Source organism: Falco rusticolus, chromosome 16 (genome assembly GCF_015220075.1).
Source record: "Falco rusticolus isolate bFalRus1 chromosome 16, bFalRus1.pri, whole genome shotgun sequence".
Lineage (NCBI taxonomy): Eukaryota > Metazoa > Chordata > Aves > Falconiformes > Falconidae > Falco > Falco rusticolus.
Window position 1 is genome coordinate 4,076,245 of NC_051202.1, and position 11,027 is coordinate 4,087,271.

General features: G+C 52.5%; 1 long non-coding RNA gene across 2 annotated transcripts; it reads left to right on the forward strand.

Annotated features, from left to right (window-relative positions):
- LOC119158294 lies at positions 1 to 5,583 on the forward strand. Of its 2 annotated transcripts, XR_005107827.1 has the most exons (6): positions 1 to 311; positions 478 to 594; positions 687 to 822; positions 1,419 to 1,459; positions 3,702 to 3,857; positions 4,439 to 5,583. It is a non-coding gene; the product is annotated as an uncharacterized LOC119158294 (long non-coding RNA). The 2 variants fall into 2 exon arrangements; XR_005107826.1 differs by having other exon boundaries at positions 3,702 to 5,583.
- Positions 5,584 to 11,027: the final 5,444 nt, after the last annotated feature.

Genomic DNA, 11,027 nt, shown 5'->3' on the forward strand with positions numbered 1-11,027 from the left:
GTCATCTAGAAAAAGCCTGAGACAAGGCCTTGATCTAATAATCTTACAAAAGTAATGCAGGGTTTCCCCATGCTCCTTAATTTCTGTTTTTAGCTCAACCAGCTGCTGGAGCCCTACCTCAGGTGGCCAGGCTTCTGGAAGCCCTTTCCCTGACGCAGGGACACGTACCAACAAATGGCTGTCTTGAAGAACTGAAGCTTTTTGTGGAGCAGCTCTCTGTTTGGTCTCCAAAGGAGCCTGCTGAGAAGACAATGCGCCCAGAAGGTGCCCGAAGTGCTGGGAGGACGCAGCCACCAGGAAGGTGGTGAAAGGTAGAGGGAAGAATTGACTTGTGTGAGCTGTCTGAGATGCCTGGGAGGTGGGCTGGGGGGGTGGGGGGGCTGCATCGTTCCGTTCCTTTTACCTGCACCACCATCGTGTTGATGCTGAGATCGGAATAGTTTTAATTTTACTCCTGATTTTATGTGCTGTGCACAGATCATAAAGCCCAGGGATGTGGTTGCCCAGTGGAGGTGAAAGCTGCTTACCTGACGTGTCTGGTGAATAACAATGAGGATGAAGTTACACGTTTCGGAATCGTTTCTGCTGTTCTAGGTGGGTGAAGCTCTGCCACGCAATGGTGGATTTCCTTAAGCTTTGTCTGTTCCTTAGCGCCCGTGTCGTTAATTTTCACATGGCTTTCCCAGTTGTTTTTCCCAGCCTTTGGAAGTCAGATGCTCGGAGGTGACTGCCTGGCATCTGCCCACGTGAGTTGTGAGGTGGAGAAGACTGTGTCCCAGGAGTGTAGTGTTCAGCAGCTCCTTCTGCCCGTGCCGAGCGGAGGTATCCCCCTTGGGAGGGGGCCTCTGAATTGAGGGGCAGCCTGTGGTACCTTCCTGGGTGATGTTCTCTGCGTGGCGTGATGGATGGAGAGCCCTCCCAGGATGGGGGGGATGGAGGCGGTGGCCATGGGACCTGTATCTTCAGGAGTCTTCGTTGTTGTCTGGTACTGAGAAATGAGCGGTTGTCATGGTTACCGGCCTCCCCTTCCCGGTCTTGCCAAATGTCTTCTCTGGAGCCTCGGGCTTGGAGCAGGATTCAGTGCTTCTCTCCTGTTGAGATCATGCTCTGATTCCAAGCACCTTGAATTTCAAACATGCCTAGCCTGGCACGCTGGTGTGATCCTTGTGTGCTTTGGTATCCCAAGAGCCTTTTGATGCTCCTGCTTACTTACTGATCCCCAAGACTAGGAAAGGAATGAACGAAATGGAAACAACCCGTGGGGATGCGTAGGGATGCAGCCCTGTGTTCCCAGCTGGGCAGGTGTAGGGTGCCTGGGTGGGCTGCGGGGTCTCGGTGTGGGCAGTACCTCCCGTGGCAAAACTTCAAGGGATCAGCGAAGGTCTATCTTATCTCTCATCCTTGTTCTCTCATTTCAGACCACAACATGTCTAGTCACGAAGTGACCTGAACCGTGAAGGTTGGTTTCCACAAACCTTTTGGCTTGAATCTAACTTCCCCCCACAGCACATGCTCCCCTGCCCCTTTTCTTTTCCTTTTGTCCCCTCAATGCCAGTAGAGGAGCCTTGAGTGACAGTTGAACTGGTTAACAAGGTGGTGGTGGTGGTGGGGGGGTTGGTGGTTTTTTTTTGTTTGTTTGTTTTTGAGCTGGTTTGGTTGGCATTGCTTTAGAGAGTGAACCGAGCCCTGAAAAAGGGCTCGTGCAAGTTGTGCTGGAGTCCTGTGCAGCAAGGGGATGGTGGCAGGGACTGGAGCAAGGAGAAGATTCTTGGAGCAGGAGGAAGGTGAAGGGTCTCAAAGGAAACATGAGGTCATTTCCCTTTTAACGTAGTACATTTCAGAGATACTTTAACAATTAATATCTAAATCTGCAGCCCATTATAGGGCTTGGCAATGTGTTATTTTATAGTCTAACAAATGGGAGCCTGCCTGTGCTAATAGGTTGAATCCCTGAGCTGCAATAATGGTTACTATCACATGGAGAATGATAACTTGCTCCTCCCTGCCTCTTTTGCGATGAGGTCAATTACATTTACCATTTAAGGGAGATCGTCTTCCAATTAAAATGATGAGGATGCAAGGAATCCACTTTTGCTTTCTTTATTTTTAAACTTTAATAGTAATAATCATTACCAAAAATCTGGGAATGAGGGGCAGGGGAATCTCTCCGCCTAGGCAGCCAAGTGTTACGACATAGCTTTGGCTTCAGGCGCCGAGGCTGCTGCTAAGCCCCTCCGTAGCCCATGCGGGAACATCTGGTCCATCTCCTGATGGAAGGTCAGCCCCAACAGCCGGGCAGCGCAGTCTGCTCCCGGCTACTGCGCAAGAGCCTCGGCTGGGGGTGCTGAGCAGCCGGGGCTGGCGTACGAGGCACGGAGCTGGGGTATGTGTTGCTCGAGGCTCTCCTGGGGATAGAGCCGAGCTTGCGAGGCCGCCCTGAGGGTCAGCATCCTCTGTCCCCCTCTGGCTCCTGGGTGGCTCGAGTGCCCCAGCAGAGCGCTGGGCTTGCAGGTGGCCTGGGCTTCCCCAGCCCTCCAAGCAGGGGCCTGGGGAGGTGTTTGTGGCGTAAGGTGTGGATGAGGCGACCTTGTGGTTAGCGCGGTGACGGCTTTCTCCTTTGCCAGCCCTACAGCTGGTGCTGTTGGCCAGTAGTCGCTGCTCTGCCCCGCTTACCTGGTTAAGACCAAGCTTAGGTCTCTCAACCTCTGGATTAACTAACCTGCCCATGATTTTTCAAGAAGATGTTAGCTTTCTTGCGTACAACCCCCTTCATTCTCCAAAACCCTCTCTGACTTCTGTCTGGGAGCTTATTTGGAGTAGTGGACTAATTGTTCACTAACCTGGGGCTCGCTGGAAGCAGAGAGGGGATTGCCTGCTGCATCTGCTTTGGGCGTTATTGGTGAACAGCGTCACAGTGAAGGCATTAGTCATTTAATTAGCATTAATAGGGCAATTATTATCTTAATAAAATGACTGATGATGACATTGAAGTTGCATTTGAGGTTTAACAGCTGCAGCAGCCCGACTGAATTGTGTGTTTGTTAATCCTCAATGAGGGTGTTCTATTTCACCGAGTGATGTTTATTTAACATGCAATAAGTGTCTTAGCAAATCTCTATTAAAGGCATATGTGGAAACCTTAATTTGAGGCACTACAGAAGAGAGTGAGACTGTTCAATTCATAAAATCCTATTTGAACACTGTGAGCTCCAAAACCCGGCCAGTGCCAAAGCAAACTGTATCCTGTAAGCTCCGTGCCAGATGTCTCATGTGGGGTATACTCAAGGTCCAAAGAAAATAAGGTCTGAAGGGAACAGTTTGGCCCTTGAATCTCCGATGCAGCCTATATAAAGGGGTTTCGTTTCCATTCAGGAAATACAAACCTTTTCTATATGGATCCTGTTCAAAGCGTGTTTGCGGAACAATTCTTCCCAGCAGCAGCGATTCTCGGTAACACCTACGCCTGTGAGCAGAAACTAGATCTGGTGGGAAGGTTTGGGAAAGAGCCTCGACTCCTCTGAGTTCCTGGGCAAGACGAGGCAGTGATGGGGTCAGAGGTGTCCCCGAGCGGTTTGCGTGGCACCGGTGGGCGCTGGCCGTACGCGAGGCACCCCAGCTATTCCGATGGTGTTCCGGGTCAGGCGGGCGATGAAGCCTTAGCCAACCTGAATTTATTTTTCTCATGTGTCCTGTGACTTTAGGTAGCTCGCTACCGTGGCTCATCATCCTCCGGGCAAGGCGCTCCAGGATATTGGAGAATTAACCTTCGGGAGGCTGAGGTGATGTCCCTGGAGAGCCCGACTTCGCTCTGCACCTGGCCTGTTTCTTTCTGGGTGCCTTTACGTGGTATTTTGCAGGTAGGTGCGTGTTCCTTTTGCCTGTGTTCGGAGACGTTTGGACGTGAACCAGGTCTGAACTGGCACCCTCGCAGCAGCGGTGAACTCAGTAAAGAGTGGGATCCTTCAGCGCTGATTTGGCACTGAATTAAGGCAGCCACAGGACTTCCAGTTGGCTCAGACACGGGTGTAGCACATGTATAGACACGACACGGGCTTTATCTTGAGCTTCTCTGACTTGTGCGGCAATTCAGCTCCAAATTCAAGCGTATGAACTCTGAGGCCAACCTCCCGGGCCAGGACCAGGACATGTGCTCAGCGTTCCTCCCGCTTATCCGGGAACCCATCCTGCTGGGCGAGGGAGGGATGGGCAGCCCTGGCAGCCTTCACGGCGTGAGCTGCGTTGGCTTTGGGTGAAACGCGGGAATTGGAGAGGGACCAACGCTCGGGGCTCCTGGGACCTATGGCCAGCCCTGTGCCGTTTCCTCAGGTGAGGGAACGTCATCTCTGTGAAACGTGTTTGCTGGGATGAAGCCTTCTGCACGTCTGTATGAGGTCATCTGCTGTAGTGGGAATGTCTTGTGTGTTTTCTTATTACAAAGGTGGTTTTGAAGCGTTGTCCCAACTCGGAGAAGAGGCGGCAGGGCTGGGAGGATTGCCTGAGGCTATCTGATGAGGCAGGGGCAGCCTGGCGTAAAGCTACTCCTGTCCAAGGGAGGCCATTCAGATCCTGTATGGACAAGACTGGCTTCTCCCTCATGCGTGGCTCCTGTTGGCTCCAACTCATGCTCTCCTTTGGGCTGGCAGAAGGTATGGCTGAGACCGCTTTCCAGCTTGCTGGGCTGTCCTTGCTGCCCTGACCACGTACCCAGCCCAGGTCCTAGCAAGCCCAGCAGCAACCAGCTGGCTGTAGTGCTCCGAGCCCCTCATCACAGCTTTGCTTGGGGTGGGAGCCTGGCTGAGCACATCCTAGCCGCTGTGTGGGGCCAAAACCTTGCCGCTCTTGGCTAGCTTTTTACCTTTCCTTGCTTGTAATCTCTTCAGGGCGGCGAGCCAAGCAGGCCCATAGGCACGATCGAAACATGGGATAAATATTCCGAGTCGCTTGATCTATAGGAACAGGCGCGGTGGGGAGGGAGTGAGTTAATCTCCTCCGTGCTCTTGGCCGTGGCAGGGCTGTTCCTGTATTCCCCTGCGTGCCGAGGTGGGGGGATAAGCTGGTTGCAGGGAGAACGCTCTGTCCCTTCCCTGGAAGAAGAGATTCATCCGAACCTTCCTTCTGGGAGTGGTCCTTGGTAGGCAGCTGAAATTTTCCTTTTCCTCTCATCCCATGACTGCTAGGGAATATCCAGTGCCTTGCATTGTCCAGAATAATTCCACTGTCCAGAGGATTCACGTGTCTCAGTATCTGTAGGCTGGCTGTTTCCTTTCTTGCACTTCTCGGCTGCTTTCTCCCAAGTTGGTGCCTCCAGCCCTTAATAATTTATCTTGCTCTTGGTAGAGCAGGTGGTTGTGGGTTGCCTGGAGGGATACAGCTAAAACGAAGCAAAAGCCGTCTCTGCTCCTTCCCTGCCTCTGCCCCAGCCCCAACGGCCGTGGCTGTCGTTGTGCCGTGGAACGTGCAGCCCCTCTAAAACACCTCTGGTAACAGAATGGAAGTGAAGTGGATCCCCACAACCCTGGTTTCATAGGTGTCTTAATTCAGTGTCTCAACCAGTCTGCTGGCTTTCCAGTACTATCAATCCCACTTAAAAAAAAAAAAAAAAAAAAAAAAAGCCATAAAAAAGTACAGAAGCTTAGCAGCAGCAGAAGTTCTAACTACAATTCTTGCTGTACGCGGTTGCCCAAACAGGTGGGGTGAAATGGGTGCGAACCCGTGTGCAGCGAGTTGGATGGAGCGGTGTCAAAGGCAGGTGGTGAAAGGTGACGCGATACCCTGTCATGTTCAAGATGTCTTGGATTTCTGGCGCAGGCATGCGAGTAGAAGGGTGAATGAGAACTATGTTTGAGGGAGCGGGGTGAGGTGGTGTTTTTGAGACGGGAAGGATTTCACTTCTGATGGGAAGTGTTCTGGGCTTCGCTTGCTTTCCTCTGCTGCCTGTTCCCAGCTCAGGCAACTCCTCTGTTCTTCACTGTGCTTGCCCAGAGCTATCGTATGTGACTGTTTAAACAGCCGTAAGCCTGTTTATTTACTAAGGCTATAAATTATCTTGAAATCAGAATTCATCATTGTGCAAATACCCTGTTTTAACAGGCAGGCTGGCGCTCTGCTAGAATGACAAGAGTCATAGACCTCCCAGCTGATCTGCCAAGTCTCTGTCAAGGGCAGGTGTCTTTGCACGGGCAACTGCTGCCTTCCATAGATCCAGGCAGGCTCAGAGGCTTGATTATTTATTTTTTTTTTCATTGTGTGTTGTTTCACTGACGTTCGGGAGAACGCAGCGGCCAGTGCAGGTCTCTGAAGGACAAACTGCGTGTTTGTTATCTTGTGCTTGCTGGGATTTGCTGGGAGATAATGGACTAGACAGATCATGAATCTCCCAGGCATTAGCAGCAGTTGTCTCCAAAAGAAAGTACGAGAGGCTGGTATTAATCAAGGAATGAGCTTTTCCTAGCTTTTATCCTCACCCTAGCTAGCAATAAGTAAGCCTGTTTCTGAAGGACGTGGCTCTTAAACAGCAACAACAGAACCAGCAGCATCCTGTGCAGTGTTACTGGGGTTGTTTCCTTGACCGTTAGGCTTTCTGAGGACTCTGACTCTGTAAGTAACTGGAAGAACTTGCCTGAAAACACGGAAACATCGTGCATTTGCTATGTGAAGTGTAAATCCTTTGTCCTGTAACTCCTGTCTGAAATGCTGGAGCTCGGAGATTTAACCAGCCAAGGTTAAAAGCCACCGGGGTGGCTGTCGTAAGCTGGTGGTCCTGTGTTGCCCTGGCCGTTGCGTGGCTTGTAGGGTTTTGCAGATGTTGATGTTTTTTCTCTCCTTAGGAGCCCCCCCCTCACCTCCAGCTGAGTGCAGCCCTAGCGGTCCAGCGCCCAAATGCCGTTGGTGAGCTGTGTTGATCGGGTTGACTCACTCTGGCAGGTTTGGTAGCAACTGTTCATCATCCGGCTTACCTGTCCTGCACTGTGTAAGCCATCGCCTCTGCACATTTCTGGAACCACAAAAACTGGAGGTGGAAAAGATCTGAGGTCATCCAACTTCTCCGTTTTCCCCCTATGGGGGAAGGCTTGTTCCCTACACCAGATTTTCCTGTACTGGGTCCAGTTTTAAGTGACTCAAGGAGCAGGGTTTTCATCGTTTCCCTTGGGAGCCTGGCAGATTTCTCACCATGAGAGATGTTTTCCTAATCCTCCACCTGACCTGTTCCCCTCCTCGATTCCAGCTTTGAGTGGACAGTGTGAAGCTGCAGTGGGTTAACGCTCATCACATTCCTGGAGTACTGGTTAACTCTTTCTGGGTCACATCGACGTGTGTCCTGAATAAAAAGGCTTTTGAAAGGAGGATTTTACGGTGCCACTCGAAGACCGACAAGCGTCGATAGCGTAGGTAGGGCGAGTACCGAGCGCTGGGGTCCTTTATAGGAGTTACAGGTTTGTGGGGTCCTTTATAGGAGTTACAGGTTTGTGGATAGTTTTCTTCTATAGAATATAAGCGTACCTGCAACTGGTGGAAACTGGAAAGTGGTGAAAGCGGTGCACAGAGCTGGTGGCAATTGCTGTTTTTATTTTAGGCTTTGCTTGTGCCTAGCACTTAGTCAAGAAGCTTGGGTTTTTCTTAACAAGCTGAGGATTTTCCCATGGATCGCTTTCTTTGCTTATCCTGTCTGTGCTGCCAGTGCTGTGTAACCGGTAGCTTGACTGTAATGCTGAAGTAATTCTTAAAATATCGTCTGCTAAATAGATCGGTCATGATAGGATAAAGCAGTTTTCCATGAAAGATGAGTGGGATCAGACCTTGGATTCGGTCAAATGGGAGCCCGCACAAGAAGGGGGAAATAAATCTTTGTACGGTGTGGCCGTGCAAAGGACAAAACTAGAAGCAAGCCCAATGGTGCGTCGCTAAGATAATTCCAGAAATATTTAGGGCAGGGTGGAAAGTTGGTAGCGCTTAAGAAGTCTGTGGCAGTGTAATGCATCATGCGATGGGAAGCTTTGTGTTTTGTCGAGGATGGCTTGGGAAGCCGTTTCGTGGCTCGTCTGCCATGAGTGGGGTCTGGAACCCTCGTTCTCCGTCCTGGTTTGACCAGGCGTAAGGAGCGATGCTGCATTCACGCCTCTGCCAGGGAAAGGGAGGGTGCCTGTGGGGCCGCGCTCCCATCCCGCTACCCTCTGCGTGCAAAGGGCTGAACCCCTGCTTTCTGGGGAGGGGGAGGGGTTTCTACGTCCCGATGAGCACTGTGGTTGTGTCAGGGGGTGGGGGGGGGCAGAGCCAAAGACCATGACTAATGGTAACATCAAGAACCGCCTTCTGCATGGCCTGATTCACCCGCTGCTTGTACAGATTCAGTCTTTCCTGCAGGAATGTTTGATAATGCAGCGCACACCGCTGAGATCACCCTTCTGGCAAGCGCCTGCTGTGGTATGAGACCCAGGCATCTGGCAACACGTTGCTTATTGCAGTCTCCAAGGCAACCCTCCATGCTGTTCTTCTTGGGAAGCTCTGCCTGCTCCTAAAGAAGCTGTCCTCCTCCTCCTCCTCCTCCTTACTGTACGCGCGGCAGATGTGAAAGATTTTTACCTGTGCCAATGAACTCTAGGCAGGGACGCTGTCGTTCCACGGAGCAATGCTGCCACGAGTATGGCATTTCCCGCTGGAAGATGCCGCCTGTCCACTCCCTGTGTCACAAAATGTCTTTCTCTCCTGCTAGCTGCTCTCTCCATGTGCTCTCCAAGCCCGTCACTGTCTCTGTAGCCAGCTGTGTTTGCACGAAGAGTCTGGGCTGCCACGAGGATGGCTGGAGGCTTCTGCCGTGGCAAGGCTTTGCATCGCTGGCGCGTGCCGCAGAAAGAATTAATTTCAGATGAGGGGTCCCAAGGTGGATGTACCGTTCGTGCAGTTGTTCGCAGCATTAAAACACTTGTGCTCCTGGTAAGGAAACAGCTGAGCTGCAGCTCGGACGGCCGTGTCCCACAGTGGCTTGTCTGAGCTTCTCTTGAGCAGGAGCTGCCCGTTGTGTCCTCGGGAGGAGCAGCCACCGTCTCCGTTGTGGGTGTTCAGCCTGGCAGGTCAGAGGGGCAGTTCCCTGCCTCCAGCCTTCCACGAAGGAGTCCTCTGAGTTGCTAAAGCTCAGCCTGGAACTGCGGCTTGAGGCGTGTGTTCTGCTCCCGCAGCTGGTGGGGAGGCTTCTCTTCTGGTTCGTTTTGGGGTTCTTCTATTGGTAATACAGAAACTGGGGTCTGGCGTTCCCTCCTGGCTGAGGGCTGGGCTGAGGCCAGTGGTATGAGGGTCACCAAGGCTCAGTGCTGGGTCCTGCGCGTGGGTCACACCAGCCCCGTGCAGTGCCACAGGCTTGGAGAATGACAGCTGGAAAGCTGCCTGGTGGGGAAAGACTGGGAGATGCTGGTCAACAGCCGGCTGAACACGAGCCAGCAGTGTGCCCCGGTGGCCAACAGCATCCTGGCTTGTGTCCAAAACAGTGTGGCCAGCCAGGACCAGGGCAGCAATTGTCCCCCTGTGCTCAGCACTGGTGGGGCTGCACCTTGAATCCTGTGTCCCGTTTTGGGTGCCTCAGTACAAGAGGGAGCCCAGAGACGGGCAGCGGAGCTGGTGGAGGGGCTGGAGCACAAGTCAGCTTAGGAGGAGCAGTATCTTCTCCCAGATAATGGGACAAGAGGAAACTGCCTCAAGTTGCACCAGGGGAGGTTTAGATTGGACATGAGGAAAAATTCCTTTACTGAAAGGTTAGTCAAGCGCTGGGACAGGCTGCCCAGGGAGGTGGTGGAGTCACCGTCCCTGGAGGGATTTAAAAAACACTTGGATGTGATGCTTAGGGACATGGTTTAGTGACAGACCTGGCAGTCCTGGGGTAATGGTGGGACTTGATCATCTCAAAGGTCTTTTCCAACCTAAATGATTGTGTGACTGTACTTTGGTGGGGTGAGCAAGGCAGGGGGGAAACTCCATATGCTGATTGTGTGAAAGAACCCCCCTGCTAGGTTGTATATGGACCTGAGGCCAGAGGACTCTGTCCAGCTTTGCTTAAAAATGGGCATTTAGTGTATATTCTTGATCTTGGGGTCACCGGTGCATGGAGAGAGCCTCCCGTCCCTTTGGAGAAAGCCAAAGCCGCTGTCTCAGAGTAGCTGAACCATCCGACAGCTGCGGTTAAACGAGGTGACGGCAAGAGCTGGCTTAGCTAAAGCATCTTGTGTTCCCCGCGGGTGACAGCGTGCTCCTGAGTTATAAAAGCTGCTGTCATCCTTGTCCCCCCACTCTGAGCCCCGGGAGGGAAAGTGCTGGATTAGGTGCAGGTTCATTGCGCAGGTGGCTGGCTCGGCTGCTGGGAACCTGCTCTCCTGCCGGCCTTGCTGTCCAAGTCTGTGCTCCCAAAGCCGGGCAGACCCTCCACGCTGCACGCCTTGGTCCCCACGTTGCTCTCTCTGCCCTGGGTTTCTCCCAAGCCGTCTGCCATCCGCACCAGGCAGCCGGCACGTGTTCACTCAGGCGCTTTCCAGGAACTCTGCGGCGGCTGCCGTGGCTGCGAGTGGTGTCGCCTGATGTTTCCCGAGGGGTGGAGGGGAGGAAAAAAAGGTGTTTCGCTATCAGGGTGATGGTGCAGCGCTCACGAGGCACTTGGAGCTGGTTTGCCCAGCGCATCCAGGATCTGGGCCTGGGGGTGGGAGGGGGGAACCTGCCCTTCCAGGCAGCAGAGCCCCAGTTTAGCAGCACAATCTAGACTGGAGTCACTGGGCAGAGAAACCAAGCGGGGCCGAGGCATTTGGCACTTCCAGTGAGCCTTCAGCTGTGATAAGATAAGAGTTTGAGTAACTGTGAGCCTGCCTAGTGGATTGAGATCATTGTTGTTGAAGGATGTTATGGAGACAATCCACTTACAATCTTGGCTGCTGTGCTGGATTTAATTTTTTTCTTTTTTTTTTTTTTTTTCCCCCCTGCTCATCTCCCCATCAGCAAGCTGGGGAATACGTGTGGGAAACAAATCGGCAGACAGACAGTGGCATGTGAAG